Source organism: Phyllostomus hastatus, unplaced genomic scaffold (genome assembly GCF_019186645.2).
Source record: "Phyllostomus hastatus isolate PE091 unplaced genomic scaffold, TTU_PhHast_1.1 phas_scaffold_182, whole genome shotgun sequence".
Classification (NCBI taxonomy): domain Eukaryota; kingdom Metazoa; phylum Chordata; class Mammalia; order Chiroptera; family Phyllostomidae; genus Phyllostomus; species Phyllostomus hastatus.
In genome coordinates, this window is record NW_025334013.1 from 25,344,079 (window position 1) to 25,364,643 (window position 20,565).

Sequence of the window (20,565 nt, forward strand, 5' to 3'; positions counted from 1 at the left end):
CAGATTCTACCTGCAAATTAAGTTTCACACAGTGGATTGTTAAAGCCACACTCTTTAGCAGTTGCAGGGAATTTGGAGGGGTAGAAAAACCACAAAAGAAGAAAATCAAAGTCACCCCTCACCCCACCACCCAGAGGCAACCACTGTTCACTTCCTTCTCATCCTTTCTATATACATTTTTAACACAGTTGAGATCATACTGTATAATCAATTTTGTATCTTGCTTTTCAGAAATGTGAATTTAAAAGTCAAGCACCCAAGAACCCCAGCTATCTCATCAACACTTCAGATGCCTCAGAAATGCATCGGAATTTTTAAAAATTGATTCTACAAATCTCCCCCCTCCACTTCTTCCCTGACCACGTGGGGTTTGCAGCAGAGTACACACGATACAGACACGTCCCCTGAAGTGTAATAGATTTGAATTGCACACAAGTTGGTGAATGAATGTCTAAATAATTAGGAGGTTAATTAATCTAAAATAGAGGAGGATGAGAGAAATTCGAAGCTACAGATTCAACAGAGAGGTCTGTGAGCCTGACTTGCTCATGCAAAGAGAGAGGTGAGAGGCGGAGGCTCCCGGCGCCAGGCACCAGCTAGTTGCTCCTGGGGCCCCAGGTCTCCCAGACCCGTGGACCTGACCTCGTGGTGCTGGTGGTCAGGAGTCCTCGCGACATCTGGGGCAGAGACGTGGCGGAGAGATCGAGCACACAGATGGTAAAGCCAGACAGCATGGGTTCAAATTCAGGCTTTGCTACTTATCAGCGTTGTGACCTGGGGCAAACTGTTTCACCTCTCTGAACTTCAGTCTTCTCCTCTGTAAACAGGGATGATAGTAATTTGTAGTGTCATTGTAATGATTAATTAAGCCCACATACACAAAACATTTCAAACACAGAGTACAAGCTATCTTAGTAAACAATAGCTTACTAGCTGAAAAGCACTAGGGCCTAAAACAGTGGCTTTTTTCAAATTTTCTGTCTGTGACTCACAATAGCAAATACATTTTGCATCATCATCCAGAACATACAAACATATATGCTGTAGTTATATATAGGTGTGTGTGTATACACACACAAAATACATACAATATACACACATATGTCATAAAATACCAGTTATCCTCACCCATGCAATGCAGTCATACTTTCCATTCTATTTTATTTCATCTTTGAAAATGCCGGTTGCAACCCACTAAAGAGATTCTATGATTCACTACTAGGTCTCAGTCACCAATCTGAAAACACTGGCCTCTGGAAAGCACATAGATTTTGAAATAAAAAAAAAAATCCCTAGGATTATCTCTCACCTCTGCCACTTACTACTGGTATAACCATAGGAAAGCTTTTTGTTTGCTTGTTTGCTTTAAAAAAATCTGACCTTCAGTTTCCTCATCTGTGAAATGAAAGCAGTGGCCACCATCCCAGCCTGTATAACATGGTACAGGACCCGGCACTTGTAGGTGCTCCATAAGCTGTAGCTTCTGTAATAGATCGCTTGGCCATGCAGACAGGGCTCCGAGAGAAGCTGGCCCCCATTACCAATGCCTCTGGGACCTCCAAATGCAATTACCACGGGGCTTTGTCTCAGGGCCGGGACAAGCGAGCAGCTTCCGAGGTCTGTGATACCCTTGCCTAACAGCATGCTTCCAAGTCCTGCTATTTGGATTTGATTTTTTAAAGTACTTCCTTTATTTTAATTCAGACCCCAGGGACCTGGAAAGTACACCACTGCTTTTTCCCAATAAAAATCAGACCGGCAATAAGCATATTGCATTTGAAATGGTGAAGCTGGGCGCACCTTCAAAGGACTCCGCATTAGGACTTGGCTCACTCCCAGCCTGTGTTAGAGCCGATTTCCCTGGAGGAAAGTCGGCCACGGCCTCGCAGGCTGGTCGGCTGAAAGAAATCTTGGCTTTAACTAACTCTTTTATGACTGGGCCAATTAGACACTAATAGGAGAAAGAAACTATCCCAGTGACATCAGTGGCAAATTTGGACTCAGCAACTCCTATCTTACCCAGGCGACTCTGAGCTGGGTGGGGAGAGGGATCAGCCAGCCTCCGGCCCCCGAACCTGAACCTGATCAGATAAGAGCTCCCCCTGGCTCAGCAGGCTCCCCTTATCAGAGGCATTCAAATTCCGGGGGAGAAACCTTTCAAGGTCGCTATACTTACAAAAACAATTTCAACAGTGAAAATGTTTAAATATATATAGCATTTTCTGGATGCCAGACACCATTTTAACTGCTTTCTGTATCTTCACGTATTTAAATTTCAGTCCTATGAGACAGATCCTATTATTATCCCCATTTTAAGGATTAAAAAACCAAGGTACAAGGGGATTAAGTGGTTTGCCCAAATTCTCAGGGCAGACCTGCTATTTAAACGCAGGCAATCTGGGTCCAGACTCTGTGCCCTTAACTGCTATTGCCCCTTGGTAATACCACAAACAGTTAAGCCTTACTGCTGGCTCACCAAGAGCCAGGCACTGTTCTAACCCTTCATATGTACTAGCTCACTGCATCTTCACAACAACCTTATGAGTAGTTATTATTATACCCATTTCCTGTATAGTACTGTACCTGTGCCCAGAACTATCTTTTCTGGAAGCTTCTAGACAGAGAACCGGGAAGGATCCTCTATTCTGAAACAGCATGAGGGCCAAATCACCTGCAAGGAGGGTTTTATTTGTTTCCGGTGCCTCCTGAGTAAGAGAAAGGTGGCAGCTGTGGACCTATTCATCAAGCGTGCATTTTCTAAAGACCTGCTCCACACTGCGCCCCTGGCTGAGCTCAGAGGCCTCAAAGATGCACTCAAGCCCCACCCTCAAGTAGGTTATAATCTAGGAACCAAAAGGTTGATAGCTACCATTTTTAAGCTCTTGCCCTGGGTCAGGCACAGTGTCTCCTTCTAACTATACTGACTGAGGGTGGTGTTATTGGCCCTGAAGTCAAAGTCAAATCCTGGTGAAACCAGGATTTAAACCTAGAGTTCTCTGACTGCAAATCCCATATCTTCCACCACTAAATCACACCCAAATCCACCCCAGGGTGTAGAGTGAAGGTAAGTGGACATTATGGGTATCACTCCAACATCTAGCCCACTCACCCTCCATTGTGAAATAGCCTGTGATTCGACTGTACCCTCAGCTTCCGAGATGATTGGTCTAAACAAGACTTGAGCCAATCAGCACATGGCATACACCCTGCTCTCTCAGTGTCTTCCATGATGCTCTGCTGGACCACAGGGAACTCTGGGAGGCCCTCTCAGGTCCTCTCCCCTGTGTCTCTGCACAGCCACCACTAGTCAACTAGAGGTTGATGCAGGAAAATCCTGCAAGATGTGTCTCCTCCAGCCTCAGCTCACAGGCCAGGTGAGAATTCTCTCTTCCTTGAATCCCTCAAGGGAGTCAGGAGTTGCCACCACCCCCACCACTCAGTGCTGGTCTGGGGGCCTAGGTGGGGTAAAGGGAAGGGCATAGGGCTCCTTTGACCTGGAGACCACTTCATACTTTTGCTTTTTCTCTCTTCTTTCTGTTCCACTTCCCCTTTGTGCTCTGTATTGCCCCCTCAACACCCCCCACCCCTGCCACAAGCCACTTTGCTCCAGCAAATCTTAGTAGTTGAGGGGCGGTATGTGCAGGTGAAACAAAAAAACTGACCCTGATCAATCACATATGCTTCTAAATAATTTTTGTTTTAGTAAGTATAACCTGAAGAATTTGACCCTTGTTCTCTGGTCATATGCTATGTCCCATGTCCTATTACACAAACATTAAGTAATTTAAATAAATAACAGAGTTCACTCTCACTGTACTCTTATCTTGCACAATTATTATAAAACAATAAATGTAAGTGGTAATTTAATGCTGCTTTTCCTACATAGCTGGTAATGTTCTTGGTGCTTTACATCTATCAACTTGGAGATCCTCAAAGCAACTCAAAGTAGTGCTACTAGTACTCCCACTCTGTGGATGGAAAAACTGAGTCAGAGAGAGACTGCCCAAGGTCACACAGCTTCTTAGGAGCAGAGCCAGGATTCACACCCAGGCACTGGGCTGCAGGGCAGTGCATCCCCAGACACTGCTAAACTTAACCTGTTACCGATGGCCTGTGCCCGTGAGAGGGGAGGCCACTGGGCTAGTCACTCAGCTGGTTTAACAGGTTCACACCTGGGACTATAACTCAGGTCTTCCAACTTCAGATCTTATCGCTTTCCTTTGCATCTCTCCTTTTTGAGATTGACAAATCCCATGACTTTGCCAGCCACGGTGGGTACAAAACTACCAGTCACTTGGAAAGCTTAGCTCTGATTTGTGAGTCTAATCCCTAGTGGGACTGTCGTTGCTTAAGATTCTTAATAGGCATGATTGTCAGGTCCAGCTCTCGAGTTCATACAGAAAACTATTCAAGTACAAGACAGGGAAGGAGAGACTTAGCAGCTACAGCCAATGAGAAAATTCCCACTGGGGATTTTACTGACATGGAGCTAGGAAGGAGTCAGCATCCTAGATGTAGGTTCCCAGTGTCCCAAATAAAAAATGTGAGAGCCCTGTTCTTATCTGTTACCTGAGCCTGTGGTCACTTGCGAACTCTGCAAAAGGGGCACAGCCAACTGGGGTCCTTGCGGAGGATGGCAAACTGGATGGGGGAGGTTGGAAGCCATGTCAGAGGAAGAACAGGGAAGGGTCTGCAATGGGGCTCTTAAGAATGGAAAAGTACATAGTGCAGAGGACGTGACTGCTGTTTGCAAATCTCCGAAGGGCTGTTATGGGAAAGAGTGAGAAGACTTGGCCTGTGGGTTCTAAAAGAGCAAACCTAGAGCCAAGAGATGGGAAAGAGAAAGATAAAATGCAATAAGGTTTTTAAGTGTTCAAGCTTTGGAGTTGCACAATCTAGATTTGCATCACTACTTAGCTGTTCCTTAACACCTCTGTGCATCAGCATCCGTGTCTATAAAACAGAAATAATAAAAGTGTCTACTTACTTCACAGAGTTCTTGAGGGGATTAAGTGAGATAATCCATGTAAAGTACTTGGCACTTGGCATATGGAAGTGCTCTATAAATGATATGTGTAATAATTATTATTATCATACTGGTACTATTACTATTATTGCCAGGGCTATTAGCAATTAGACACGTTGCATTTGGTATTAACAAGAGCCCCTACCTTGGGCATGTGCAAACAGAGGTTCAAAGACTTAGCACATGGTAAAGGTGTTATAAATCAGATTCAAGCCTTGAGGTGCAAGGGAGGGTAAAAACTATCTAGGGAGCCAGGATTCTGCCTCTTTTTGCCACAATCCAGAGTGCCCTCCATTGGAATACACCTGCCTTGGTCTGTGCAGGTTGTTACAACAAAAATATCAGACTGGGTGGCTAATGGACAACAGATATTTCTCTCTCCTGGTTCTAGAGGCTGGGAAGTCCAAGATCAAGGCACTAGCAGATTTGGGGTCCAGTGAGAGATCACTTCCTGTATCATAGACAGCCATCTTCTCACTGGGTCCTCACAGGATGAAAGGCGCAGGGGAGCCCCCTGGGCTGTCTCTTATAAGGTCACTAATCCTCTATTCTCATGACATGTCCACCTCCCAAAGGCTCCACCTCCAAATACCATCACTTTGGGGGTTAAGCTTAAACATATGAACTTGAGGGGCACACAAGCAACAAGTTTCCAATGAGAGTCACCTAGCTAGTCACTGGGAACAACCTGGACTTGGTCCAGCGGAGATGAGCGGAGACAGCTCATCCACTGACAGTGACCTACAGAGGTGATGAGGACAAAGCACTCAGTAAGGGCCAGCACTCTGCCCACACAATGTGGGACAAGGAGCCTGTAAACACCTTGGCAATGCATGGAAGCAAATGCAGACAGAAGCATCAGGCCAAGTGATCTGGCTGCTGAAGGCCTTGCTGGCACTGGATTCCTATGTTCCGTGTGTTTCTGTGAAAAGCTTGGTTTAGGACCAGTCTAATGGTGAAAGGGCTCATTACAGAATCCTGGGCGAGGGTGGGTTAACAAGGAGGGGGCAGGGGAGTTGGAAGGAACATGCACCCTGAGTGGGAGGGGTTAAGGAGGACAGTTCTCTGGATCATGCTGGTCGACGTGTGCCAGGCCAGCCCTTGTCCATGAAGATCTCAGTCCTAGAGAGACGGGTAGCAGGAAGAAGCTAAAATGTGGTCGGCACAGAGGATCTCAATGAGACGACGGGAGCCCAGGGAAGCCGTCTTAGGGCTCCCCACAAACGATGCAGCTGGCTGCACACTGATATGTGTTGGGGGACTGTGAGGGTGACAATACCCTCCTCACCTTAGCAGGGCAGCTTCTGCAGAGTCTAAAGCTGGCTCAGGACCATTTTAGGACCGTCGGCAGGTCCTTGCACCTATGGTGATAAGGGACCTTGCAGCAATAACATTTTCACTCATTAATAAATTAACCAGTTAATTAATTAAGTGATATATGCTGGCTACCTGTTGTGATGGTTAATTTTATATGCCAACTGACCGGACCACTGGGTACCCAGATATTTGGTCAAACATTTTTCTGGGTGCACCTTTGGGGTTTTGGGGTTAGATTAGTGTTTGAATTGTTACACCGAACAAAGATTTCCCTCCCTAATTACTTGAGGACTTGAATAAACCAAAAAGGTAGAGTAAGAGTGAACTTCACCTGCCTGACTACCTGAGCTAGAACATCAGTCTTCTGCCCTCAGACTTACCCCTCGGGCCCTCCTGGGTCTCCAGCTTGCCAGCTGCAGATCTTGCTTCCTTAATAATGTGGGCAATTCCTTATAATAGATCAATACATTCTTTAAAAAATTATTTATCTACTTTTAGAGAGAGAGGAAGGGAGGGAGAAAGAGAGAGAAAGAAACATTAATGTGCAGTTACTTCTCACGTGCCCCCCACTGGGGACCTGACCCGCAACCCAGGCATGTGCCCTGACTGGGAATCGAACTGATGGCCCTTTGGTTTTCAGGCCAGTGCTCAATCGACTGAGCCACACCAGCCAGGGCATGAATCTTTATATTTTTCCTATTGGTTCTGTTCCTCTGGAAAACCCTAACATACATACTAAGTGTCAGGCACTCTGTTCTGTACTCAAAATCTTTAATTAGCAACCCCATTAACAGCAGGCATCAGAGAAGAAAGCAATAGGTGGAGACCACTTCTGAGTGACTCCAGTTGTTCTTGATTGCATGGAAGACATCCAGAAGTAATTTGAGGGGTGTGGGTGATTAAGAGGCTGGGGGTCCTAAAATAAGAGGCAAAGGCCTGAACCAGTGAAGGACAGTTGATTCCTCCTGATGGGATTGCATTTAAAACCCCAGAGTGCTATAGGCTGGGGAAACGTGGGGGGTGGGTACGGGGGTGGTTGGGGACTGAATCCAGACAATCGAATAGCAGATCCTGAGCACAAACCCCAACACTGTACACCAGCTTCAAGAGAGAGGAAGACCACAGGTTTGGATTTCAAAGAAGGATGAAAAAACATGCCAATACAAGATGTTTATACACGTTCATCTTTAATAGGTGCACAGAATGTGATGCATTTACAGAAAAACAGACATATGTAAAAATTTTTTATTTCTGTAGGAACCGAGTCCTTGAGTAAAACGGAGTCCAGGATTCGTGTGACCCACCAGACAGGGCCCAGGGGGCAGCCTGCTGCTCTTGGGCCCTGCATGCACCGCTGCAGACAAGACCAGAACAGGGCTCCCTGGCCAAGCTGTCCTTCTGTGTGACTAGGAGCCTCACACAAAACAGACCTGAGCTGAGTGCCAAACCCATGTGGGCAGGAAGGTCCGTCACCAGGGCCTGGCGGTGAGTCCTGACAGAGCCTTTGCAAGAGCTGCTGTCCTTGTCTCTTGCCAACCCCCCAAAGCCCAAGGGTCAGGACTTCTCAGGCCATCTCATGTTCCTTGTCCATTGTCCAGGCCAGGCTTCCTGAACGAGCAAGGGGCTTTATTTGGTCTACAAACACTTACTAAGGATCTACCGTGCACCGAGAACTGTATTAAGCATAAGGAATTCAGACATAAATTAAACACAGGCCTTCTCACAGAGCTCTGGAAATCAGTCAGCTTTTTTTTTTTTTTTTAAATCACAAGAAAGCAAGAAAACAGAAGGACTGAAAAATCCAACACTAACCTTCATCCATTCACAAGTGAGTAATCATTTTCTGGTGAGATTTTTGGGATGACCACAATGCCATTCTGTTCTGCCCTTCCGTAAGTAAGTTTGGAACCAACCAAGATGTAAGGCTTGGGACACAGATAGGAATCAAAATACTGTCTTAGAAGGTGACTTGAAGAACATGGCTTTAGACCTGTGGCCCCAGTGGGCTTCCCAGCACTTCACTTCAGGTGTCAATTCAGCTGTCCAGTAAATGGGCTGCCCACCGTGTGCCTCCCACACGGGGCAGAGCCTGCCCTGGGAAACTCACTGCCTGGTGCTAGACCTGGAAGGCAAACTCCCTGAAGGTGGATCCGAGACAATACAGAGAGAGCCGAGCTGAGTGTGCTCAGTTCCTTCTCTGAAGCTTGCTCATCAAATAAATCGGTCCTCCTCGGGGGACTGGTCAGTGAAGGTGTATAAAGGCCCCCCCTGCACTTAAGAACATGGGACCAAAAAAATGGAGGTTTTCCTGACACCTAGTACGTGTGTCCGAGTTTCGGGCTGTTAGTTAGAAGGTGAATGTGTTAGTCTGCTCCAGCCGTTGTAACAAAATACAGGCACACTTCATTTTATTGTACTTTGCTTCGTTGTGCTTCACAGATATTGAGTTTTTTACAAATGGATGGCTTGTAGCAACCCAATGTTGAGCAAGTCTGTCAGTGCCATTTCCCCAACGGCATTAGCTCACTTTGTGTCTTTATGTAACACCCTGGTGATTCCAGCAATATTTCAGACTTTCTCAACACTGCGTTTGTTCCGGTAATCTGTGATCAGTGATCTTTGATGTTACTAGGGCACGGCTCTCCACCAGCAAAAAGAACATAACTCATGGAAGGCTCGGATGATGGTTAGCATTTTTTTTTTAGCAATGAAGTATTTTTTAATTCAAGTATGCACATTGTTTTTTATACATAATGCTATTGCACACTTAATAGACTACAAACTACAGTATAGTATAAACATAACTTTCACATTTGGAAACAAAAAACTTTGTGTGACTCGCCTCACTGTGACGCTCCCTGCTCTGCTGTGGTCGGGGGCAGAGCCTGCTGTGTCTCCGAGGCAAGCCTGTGTTGCGGACTGAGTTGCTGAAACAATGGACATTTATTTCTCATGGTTCTGGAGGCTAGAAAGTCCAAGACAAAAGTGCTGGCATATTCAGTTCGTGGTGAAAACCCTTTGTGGCTCGTGGACAGCCGCCTTCTTCCTGCGTGCTTACGTGGTGAAGAGAGAGAGAGAGCTCTGGTCTCTCCTCCTCTCCTCATAGGAAGCTCCACTGCCCATCACGGGGGCTCCACTCTGATGGCCTCATCTAAATGTAATTATTTCGCAAAGGCCTCACCTCCTAATGCCACCACATTTGGGGGTTTGGGCTTCCGCATACAAATTTGGGGAAGACACAAACATTTCCATCGGTAACAGTGAACTATGTAGGGATGGGTAGGCTCTTAGCTCCCACAGACACTGCAATGAAAAGCGCATGGGACCTGACACCCATATGCCTGTGTTTAAATCCTGGCTCCACCACTTACCAACCAGACAAGCTTTAGCAGATTATTTTATCTCTCTGGGCCTCGGGCCTGTCCTCGGAGGAACAGGGATAATGATGCTCAGTCTACTGCAGAGGGCTGTCGGGAGCACTAAATTATGGGTGTGGACAGATGGCAGAGGTTGTATTTGTCGTTGCCATTATTTCTGATGCCACCTGGCCTCGCCACTGTTCTTCCTGAGAAGGGGTGTGCCACGTGGGAGCCTGCCTGCCTTGAGGGCCGCCAGCCTGGACACATTTTGAGGCCCGGGTATCACTGAACTACTTGAAGAAAGGACATGACTTCCAACCACAAGGTCTGTTGAATCTTCTCTGTTTCAGAAGGTCTGTAATGAGCCTATTCTAGGCCAAACCGTTGGACTGGACATTACAGGTTCACCAGCTTTCCAGTCACTTCGGAGTCCTTGGGTGGCTCAGGGAAAGCTTTGATCACACTGGACTGAAGCCCTTTATGCCTCTGTCTTCTGGTCTACTAGCTACACCCCCCCCCACCCCCGCCGCCACACACACACACGCATATATACACACACTAGAGAATCCATCTCAACTCTAATGGCTTCGTTGTTTTTCAAGTACAGAGAAAATTTATAAACAATTCCTTAGAAGTTAAAGGAGAGAGAAAAATAATATTGTATCCAGCTCAAAATGGATTTTTTTTTTTTAAATCTAAGAGTCAAACTGTCTCTTCCCTGGAGATAGGATTATGATTTCTCTCTTCTCTCACCAGGGTCTCATGTGCATTAAATACCCAATGTGGAACATGGTGGTGCTGCCTGCTGATGTGTGGTTCTCCTTCCAGGCACAGAATACAGTTGCCTTTCCCGGCTTCTTGTGGCTGGATGCAGCCAGGTGACCATTCCTCATCAATGAGAGGTCAGCAGAGGTGACACATGTGGCTTCTGGGATACAGCATTGAACTATTCAGCCACCACTGTGGGCTCCTCCGAGCTCTCTCCTGCTGAGGTGACTGGCGACGATGAAGCTGGTGGCTGCTCCACCATGTAGACAAGGTCCCTCGTGAGAGGACATGGAGCAGGGCCTCCTGCTAACCTCTGAGCAACCTGTAGGCGAGCAAGAAAGTAACCTTTATTGTCATGAGACATTAGAAATTGAGAGTTGTTTGCAGCTTAACCTACCTTATTTTATCTGATATGTGTATACCCCTAACAAATTAAATAATTCAAATTGTCTTGACATTGTTTTATGCCCTCAAGAATCCAAGGTGACCACAGATGACACCAGTTCACTGTCACAGTCTGGCCCGAAGAGAAGACTGTGCTTCCCAGAGAACTGATTTAGGCTTTGCATTAAACATCAGGCTGCTTCCTCCACCGCATGGCAGGTTTTCATCTCCTCAGAATAATTTTTTAGCAACTTGAGAAACTGCAATCCAAACATATAGTATTTTTGGCTGGAAATTAAAACACGTCACTTTTAAAACATAAGCAGCATGCCCTGAATGTTTATGGTAAAAAGCTCACTCCTGGCCAGACTGCAAAGCTCGCATTACCGAGAGGCAAACCCTGGAGCATGCTAGCAGTTTGCCTCCCAGTTCGTCCTTCCTACACGGTGCAACGACTGTGAATCATGTCTCCTCTGGCACATGGGCTCTCAGGCTCCATGACTGCTTTCCTATCAGAAGGGGACAGGTTAGAATTTCTCCTTACAGGAAAGGGACAGCAGTGGCAATGGACAGACAGGTTTCTGTCCACTGCACGGCCCGTGTGCTGAGCCAAAGCTGCCAGTTCCAACGAAGGCTCAGCCATGGAGCCTCCTTCTGGGGGAGTCCCCTTATTTCTTTGTTCCCACATTCATTTATTTCATTTATTCACATATTCGTGTGTTAATGCCTGCAGTGGGCCAGCTCCTGTGGAAGGGGTGGTGAGGGATCCAAACACAAAGAAGACATAACCCCACTTCTTAAGAGGCTGGAGCCCCACATTGGAGGCCCTTGGGAATACAGTCATAAGGAAGACACGACACACTATGGAATTTAGAGGAAGATGATGTGGCAAGGGTTCCGTGAGAGGAAAGGGAAAGAAATGGACATTTCCGACTACCACTTTATGACACTCCATTTCTACCACACCCAAAAGAGGTGACCATTCCTACATCAAGTGTGGGCCCGGAGCTTCAGAGACAAAAAGGGATTTTTTCAAGGTCAAGAAACAGTTCATTGGAAGAGTTACCTTTCATACACAGGTTTCTCTGACTCCAAAACTGGTGTCTGTCCCCCTGGTTGCGTGGTTCAGATGGTCCAAGCATCATTCCATGCACCAAAAAGTTGCCAGTTGGATTTCCAGTCAGGGCACATGCCTAGGATGCAGGTTCAATCCCCGGTTGGGACACATACTGGAGGCAATTGATCAATGTTTCTCTCTTGCATTGATGTCTCTTTCTCCCTGCCAATCTCTCTAAAAATCAATGGAAACATATCCTTAGGAGAGGAATAGAAAAAAAAATACTGGTATCTGTCAAATAACAATCTCTCTCAGCCACAAAAATTTACCATCTATACAATGAAAATAAAATAAAAGCACCAATCTCATGGAGTTAACTTTGAGAATTAAACGGCATAATCCGTGCAAATGAAGTTCTTAGTCTGACACACAGTAAGTGCCCAATAACTGAACATTATTATTAAGTTTGTACTGAGTTGTAGGCATCTGTCCTTCACAAATATTATTTTTCCCTTTAAGGGTGAGGAGAGCAAAGCTCCCCTAAATTAAACAACTTACCCAAAGTCACCTAAGTGACATCAGTGACAGTGCTGGGGTTAGGACAGAGGTCTGCCTGCTTTGAGCATTAATGTTCTTTCCACCATGCCATGGTGTCTTCCAAAGCTGATGCAGACCAAAAGCCCCCAGAGAATGGCCGGTATTCATCACTGTATTTCATATGAGGCAGTGCTCAAGAGCACACGTTTTGAGCCCTGGCCAGGTAGTTCAGTTGGTTAGAGAGTCATCTCAATACACCGAGGTTGCAGGTTCAATCCCTGGTCAGGGTACACATATAAGAATCAATCAGTTAATGTATCAATAAGTGGAACAACAAATGGATGTTTCTCTCTCTCTCTCTCTTTCCCTTTCCTCCTTCCTCTCTCTCTAAAATCAGTCCATTAATTTTTTTTAAAGAGTGCATGCTCTGCATTGCCCAGGCAGCTCCAGTGACCTTGGGCTAGCTATTTAACCTCTCTGAGCTCCATTTCTCCATCTGTACAATGGGGATAACAATGCATTCTCCCCAAGGTTTATGGGTGTATTAAACAAGACAACACATATGAAGAGCTTAGCAAGATGTCTGGCACATAGAGAGATCTCAATGTGTGTTTATGTTGATGATAATGATGATGGTGATGATGATGATGATGGTTCTGGCATCATTGGCATAGCATGTGTGACACAGACGTGGAAGCTGCCACCAAAAAAAGGAAAAAAAAAGGAAATGGTATTTAGTCCAAAACTATTATCTTGGCCGGCACACACTTCTGATTAAACAAAGAATGTTCGGGAGGCAACAAGTTAAGTAAGTGTGGAGAATGATGCTACCTACCAGAATTAGCATGCTAACAAAATGTTTTAAGGCATTGCTTCTTTATGTGACTTCTTAAAATGTTGGTTGGCGACGAAGCCAGAATTCTCTTATCAAAATGAAATCTGTAGAATTCAATTTTCAGCTCAAACAATGTGGTTTATACAAAGCGCCACCCTTTCAAGTCAGATGAGGAAATATAAAACTGTTCTATAATGGACACATTGTTTGCACACACAAAAAACATATGAATCCATGTTTCGTGCCAGGCCTCATTTGGCATCTTCAATAAAAGGGGGAAACTCTTGTCTCTCCAGAGGAAACCTCCAAGGTAGGTTCCAGCACCCTAGCAACTGTGCCCTTTGTTCCTCCCCCAGTGTCGGAAGACCACGCCCACTTCTTTCCTCTTTGGGATGCCCAGTTGTTAGGAGACGCAGACTAGCCTTTATCACCATTGGTCCTTTTCATTAAACTGAGAGAATGAATGACTATGGGTTGAACCTCTCAGGGGTGAGGGCAGTTCTACAGAAACGTGCTGAGGCCCCGTTAAATGTGCAGCACTGTGCCAGACATCCTGACGATGCCTAGAAAGGTGGATGAGGCCCTGTCTTGACCTCAGTGCACTCATATTTTCACTGTCACAATCACGCATGCAAACAAGTCTTTTAGCACTCTTTACAGAGTGCCTACTGTGTGCAGGCACAGTGCTGAGCATGGAAGAGAGAGAAGCAAGAGGCAAACTTCCTCTTCTCAGAAGGATCAGGGCCCAACTGCTTCAGAACTGCCGTGGAATGAAGAACCATCTAATGAAGAAACAGAGAAGAGTCTTTAAACAAGTCTTAAAAGAATGGCACAAGTCAACAAATGGCAATGCTTTCTGTCTAGGAACCAGGACCCAAAGTCACAGGCAAGGTCTGATAATGGGCTGTCACCTACGATTGCTCAGTGACTCGTTACCTACCTACCACCGAACACACAGCTGCTACAGGCCCTCCAGACGTCATGGGGCTGTCAGCAGTCCACCTTCCCTTCCCTTCCTTTCAGCTCCTGGTTTCCTATGAGAATTCCCTCTCTATGAAGACTTGTTTGCAGAGGACACAGCCCTCTTCAAGGAAGCAGTGAGAGTTTCATCAGCCCTCTCCCTGCCCACACTCAGCCCCCTGGAGGAGACTCACCGAGGAGGTGACATTTGAAGGGTTCCAACCAGGTTAAGGACAAGAAGTCTTCCAGGCTGAAGAAACAGCAAGTCAAAGGCTCGAGGAAGGAATGAGTTAGGAAGTTCAAGAAAACCAGAGTATAGGAACACAGAGACAAGAGCAGAAGGGGGTCTGCGCCAGATCCCTAAGGGTTTGGAGTTTATTCCTAAACCCTTAGAGAATGATAAGCAGAAGAGGGGTGTGCAATTGTCTGATTTTAAAGTATCCCTCTGGCTGCCCGGTGGAGAATAGACTATAGAGAGGCAAGACAGGAAGCAGGGAAATTAGCAAGAAACTCTTGCTGTGGCCCCAGAGGGCAGGATGTGGAGGTGGGGAGGGGTAGAGGCAATGATGACTCTGCTGGGATCTCAGGATATCACTCACGTTGAGAGAAGATAGATCCAGATATAATTTACAGGTAACATCCACTGGACTTGCTCATTGACATGAGAGGTAAGGGAAGGAAGAATCCAGGATGACTCCTGAATTTGCAGGTTGAGCAAGCATACAGACACTGCTATTTAATGAGCAACGGTGGAGAGTGCTATTACCGGGGGCATCTTGGAGAAGGCCATGTTTGATAGACATGGAAAAAAAAACCCCCACAAAGTTTTATTTTGACAAGGTAAGATTTGTGATACTGGAGTTGGGTGCGCAAGAAAGCGCTACGGATACAAATTCTGGTGTCGTTAGCATATAGATGATATTTAAAGCCAAAGACTGGGTTGTCTCCTGAAGAGAGAACTAGACAGAAAAAAAGATCCAAGGGCTTAACCTTAGGATTCCAACATTTAGAAGTCAAGCCCTCTGGAACAAGAAAAATCCTAAATATGCCTCTCCCTTCATACTCGCACGCCCCACTGCACTGCAGGAGAAACCGCAGAGGGAAAACCGAAACCGTTTTTAACCTAATTTGAATACTGTATGTACATAATTAAAAACATTTGGCCCCAAAGATTAATAACTCCTTTTACATCTTCCTTTGACAGTCGCTCTGATTTGTCGGGCGGGACGAGTGAGGCGGGCGCTTTCTGAGTTGATTAACACCTCCACGTTGCTTTGAGCAAAGTGCGGGGTGGCGACAGAAAATGCCACATTGCGAATGCCTGACTTGGGAGTGGGACTCTGACTTCGCGCCTCTAGATAGAGGCAGAGACTCACTTCTGACGGAGGGAAAGTATTACAAAAATATATATGTAACACATATTCTATTCCTGATTTAGGTCTATAATCTTATGAGCCAGACTGTAATGAATAAAGTTATAATTAGCTGTAGATGAAGAACACGCAGCCGTGTTTTCTAGGGTGCACTTTAGGGCTCCGATCCAATCTGCACATTTACAAGCTGTGCTATTTGCATCGACTTCTACGGACTCCGCTCGGAGACAGAAGAGGCTGCATTATTGATGACAGTGTTCGCATCTTGCTTATCTCTCTACGACACCCTGTGGGGTGTGGAAGTGCAGGAGGAGGGAACAGCCAGGAAATCCGGAAAACACTACCCCATCTTCACAAAACAGCTCCCCAAATAGCAACATCAATGTCTCGTCTCTGCCAAAAAAAACCTCTGGCATTTTCTCCTAACTAGAGGGATCTATAGGCTTGGACTGAACAGATGTAAAGTGACATGAATTGCTGTGACATGTGCTGTGTGACCTTAGACAAGTCACTTCCCCTCTCTGGGCCCTGGTTTCCCATCTGTGAATGAGAAGTTGGGCTTAACTAAGGGCCTTTCCAGCTTCAACATCCTGATGATTTACGGTTTTGTCAAAAGAAAATCAAACAGGATACTTACCAGGCAAGCTCCCGTGGGATCAGGGCTGCCCCTTGCTGCCAAAGAGCCTAGCCCCCATTTGCCTTCTGTGTTTTGATGTGGCATGAAGCAGTGCACCATGTTTGATAACTGGATCTCCCGTGACAAAGCTCTGACTTTAAGTGTTTGCCAATTTCTATGGTGCAAATACTCCCACCATGGTGGATTTCAATCTCCCAATATAATGTCACTGAACACAGAGTTGGGGAAAGATGCACAAAACTGGCTTTCTCATAAGGCGGCACGCCTACCAGATGAGACATACCACGCGTGGTATGTGTGAGGATAGCTGGCAAGTCCCTCCCTTTCTCTTCTCCTCTACTTCCCTAGTCAAAAGAGTGTAAGTAAGGGCCAGCACCGCAGTTGCAGGTAATGAAGACAGCGACTCTGATCTTTTGGAATGTCCCCTTGCCATAAAGCTCTTGAGGTCACTATGGCCTCAAGGCTAAGGGCACAGGCTCTTGCCAGATACCCAGGGTCCAAATTCTGGCCCTGCCACTTACCAGTTGTGTGGCCTTGGTCCAGTGACCAAGTGGAGATAGCAAACATGCCTACTGCATAGGTATAATAGTCAGCTTGGGGCATCATAACAAAATGCCATAACAAAAATGTATGTTCTCAGTTCTGGAGGCTGCAAGTCCAAGGTCAGGGTGCCAGCATGGCCAGGTTCTGGTGAGACCTGCCTTCCCAGCTTGCAGATGGTTGGCTTCTTGCTGTGCCCTCACATGTCCCAGAGAGAGCTGTGGTGTCTCTTCTTCTTACTAGAAGGGCACCATTTTACAGGGTCAGGCTGCCCTCTGATGACCTTATTTAATCTTCATCACTTTCTTAAAGCCCCTATCTCCAGGCCAGTCACATGAGGGATTAGGGGCTTCAATTTATGAATTTCAGAGGGGCAATTCAGTTCATAGCAACAGAGTTGTTATAAGAATTGGGTTAATGCATGTTATGGGCCTAGAACATAGTAAACACTCAATGTATGTTAGCTATTGTTGTACACACACACACACACACACACACACATACATTATACATCACAGGTGGCAAACACAAGGCCTGAGGGTCAAATCTGGCCCCCCACTTTGTTTTATCCGGCCTGTCACCTTGTTGCTACCCAGCAGCAGTGCCAAGCTCTTGCTTAACTGTTAAGGAGTAGTTACACTTATACAGCCCTAAAGTTACATCTGGCTCTTTGAAGGCACTGCGAGGCTGATGTGGCCCCCGGTGAAAATGAGATTGACGCCCCTGATATATATATTTGAAGATAATGGTCAATTTGAGTTTGACCCACAGAATCAAAGGTAAGGCCAAAACAAGGAAAAGAAAAGTAACTTTGGCACAAATTTTGTAAGCCTAGAATTCTATGTTCTTGCGAGAACGTAAGGACCACCCAGGACCAAGAAATATGCAATCTTATGGTCAATTCAATCCAATCATTGGTCTAGGAGCTTTGCCCTTGGATTTTCTGTTGAGCTCTGGGCAAACCATGAGTATGGAGTTAGAAATGTAAAGAGCAACCTTTAGTGTGCCATCAGCTTCTTCCCCCTTTGTGAGCCCGTGGCTGGTAACTACCCCGGCAAAATGGCCTGGAGAACTTCCTGCTTCTCTTACCCTCCTTTCCAGGACGTCCTCTTCCCCACACAGAGAGTTAAACTCTGGGTACCAGTCCTCCCAGTCTCTGGGTGAGCTCAGATAACATCCGAGTCTGCTGCCAGTGGAGGTGGCTGCCCCCCGACCCAGTCCCACCAATCTCCATAAAGCCACATGAGTAAGAAATAAGTGGAGGGAGTGGGAAAGGTCGGGTGAGAGGAAAAGTAAGAAAGAAAGAAAAGGAATGCCTACTTTTTAGCATCTCCTAGTTGGCAGGCATAGTGCCACATGCCTACAACTGTCCCAACTCTGATGGACTCTCCCAAGAACCCTGAGAAACATAATACAGAATTTCCCTAAAGCCCAGCAATTCCGCTCCTAGGTATATATCCAGAAGGTACTCAAACAGGTGTCCACAAATGTTTGTAGCCACACTACTCACAATAGCTAAAGAAGAGCCCAAATAAGTGTCCATCAGTGTATGAATGGCAAACAAGATATGACCTATACATACAATGGAATACTATTCAGTCATAAAGAGGGAAAGAATCAGGTATTTAATACATGCTATAAGGTGCAAAAACCCCTTCAAAATACTATGCTAAGTGAAAGAAGCCAGACAAAAATGGTCCAATATTGTCTAATTCCATTTATTTGAAATACCCAGAATAATTAAATCCACAGAGACAAAAGAAGATGGGTGGTTGCCAGGGTCTGGGGGGTGGAGGGAATGGGAGTGAGTGCTCCATGGGCACTCCCTCCCATCCTCTCCTGGAGGATGAGACGTTCTGGGACTTGATGTAGACAGTGACCGCACATCACTGCGCACGCAGCAAACACCACTCAGGGTTCACTTTGGAATGGTTAATTACATTCTATGTGAACTTCACCTTAATTTTAAGGAAGCCACTCACACTCTGGGTATTTCAAGTTTTATTTATTTGTTTTAGAAAAATAATTTTAGCTATTTATAAGAAACTCAGAGCTCCATTTAAAAGTGGAGGCAAGAAGTGACCTTCAGGTTCTTTTCCTAATCACCGAGGTCCAGGGCCCAGCTCTGGGGGAGGAGAGAATGAAAGAACTTACAATTATTAACTTCTCCAATGTGTCAGGAGCAGTGGTGAGTCTTTTACTTATTTCATTCAGCTCACACTTTCCTGGGCATGGTACCGTCGCTTTCCATTTATTACAACTCTGGCTGGTTCTCCCAAAAACCCTGAGAAACGTATGGTAGGGCTATTAGTCCCATTTTACAGATGGTAAAATTGAGACCCTTAAGTGTGAGGACCTGGTTTGAAATTTAAGTCTGTCTGACTCAGCTGCCTCAGACTCACCTATCAGGAGGTATCCCCACAGCGCGTCAGTAGAAATCACCACCAATACTCTTACAGCCACAGCCAGCACCAGCATGGACCCTGGGAGAGAGGAGAAAGCATAAGAATGGTGGTGAGGGGGACTCTTGGTGCTCAGCCATGTCTGCCTCTCTCAGGCTCTTCCTTCCCTGTCCTGCCCTCTAATCACCAGGGTAGAAATATGGCCCCGTAAGTATAAATGTCATCCGCCACAACCATTGGGAGGGCGGCTTATTCAGCTGAAGAGAGAAAACTTCCCTTGGCGACCGAAGGCTCAGGAGTTGCTTGTCAGACTACTCAGAATGGTTGGGGGGTCTTCACCCGCCATAGTCCAGGTTGAGGAATCCTTTCTGTTGCCTGCCCTGGGGCGACCGTGGTCTTCTAAAAGATGCCCTGGTTTCTCAGAGCAGGGCTGGGCGTGCTGGCCAGAACACAGCAGGGGGCAGATGGGGGCTTTCTGGCTTCTGGTCTTCACTCTACTGCCAGCGATCCGCTTCCCCCCCGATGAGCCTCCTGTCCTCGCAGGACCTCGTTCCATCCACGTGGAGAGAAGAGGGCGCACTTCCAACTAACTCTGAAATGTCGACGATTCTCCCTCAACACCTTCACATTTGCCGAGGCACTTGGCAGTGCTCTGCAGATAGAGGTGTCCTCAAAAGTTGTGCATGAATCAGATCCTCGTTATGAAACCAGACACGGGAAAGCAGAGGGTAAGGGTGGAGTGTGAACAACCAGCCCCTCGGTCAGGGTTAGCTTGTAGATGTTTATAGCAGTCAGGAAGGGAGAAGGAGGGAGGGCGGGGAGGGGAAAAGGGAAGAAAGAATGGAAGTGGTGAAAGGCAGGCAGCTTGGAGTCAGAATTTCTAAACGGGAGTCTCTGCTCTTCCGCTCGCTGGCAGCATGACCTTGGACAAGTCACTTGACCTCTCTTCGCTTCAATTTTCTCATCTATGGAATGGAGATAAAAACACGTACTTCCCGGGGTTAACCTAAGAACTGTTAAAACACAAAATTTAGCTGAGTACATTTTAAAGGTTTTATTGGCTTTATTCAATGATTCATGAATCGGGCAGCGTCCAATCTAGCAGCCAGAAAGGTCCTCCCAGGAGGTGCACAAAATGCAAGTCTTTCACAGGCAGACAAGGAACAGGAACACGGTCACCACACTGCACAAAACAAGTGGGCTGGTTATTGTAGGTGACTTTCCTTTAGCGGATGGCAGGTGGCTCTCAGGCAGATGAGCTAACTCATGCTAATCAGGTGGTTCTTCAATGACTGGTTTAAGATTCCGTTTCTGAGAGGGTGGGAACTATATTGTAGTCCTGGTTTGGCGACACGGGGCTTAGCACAAGT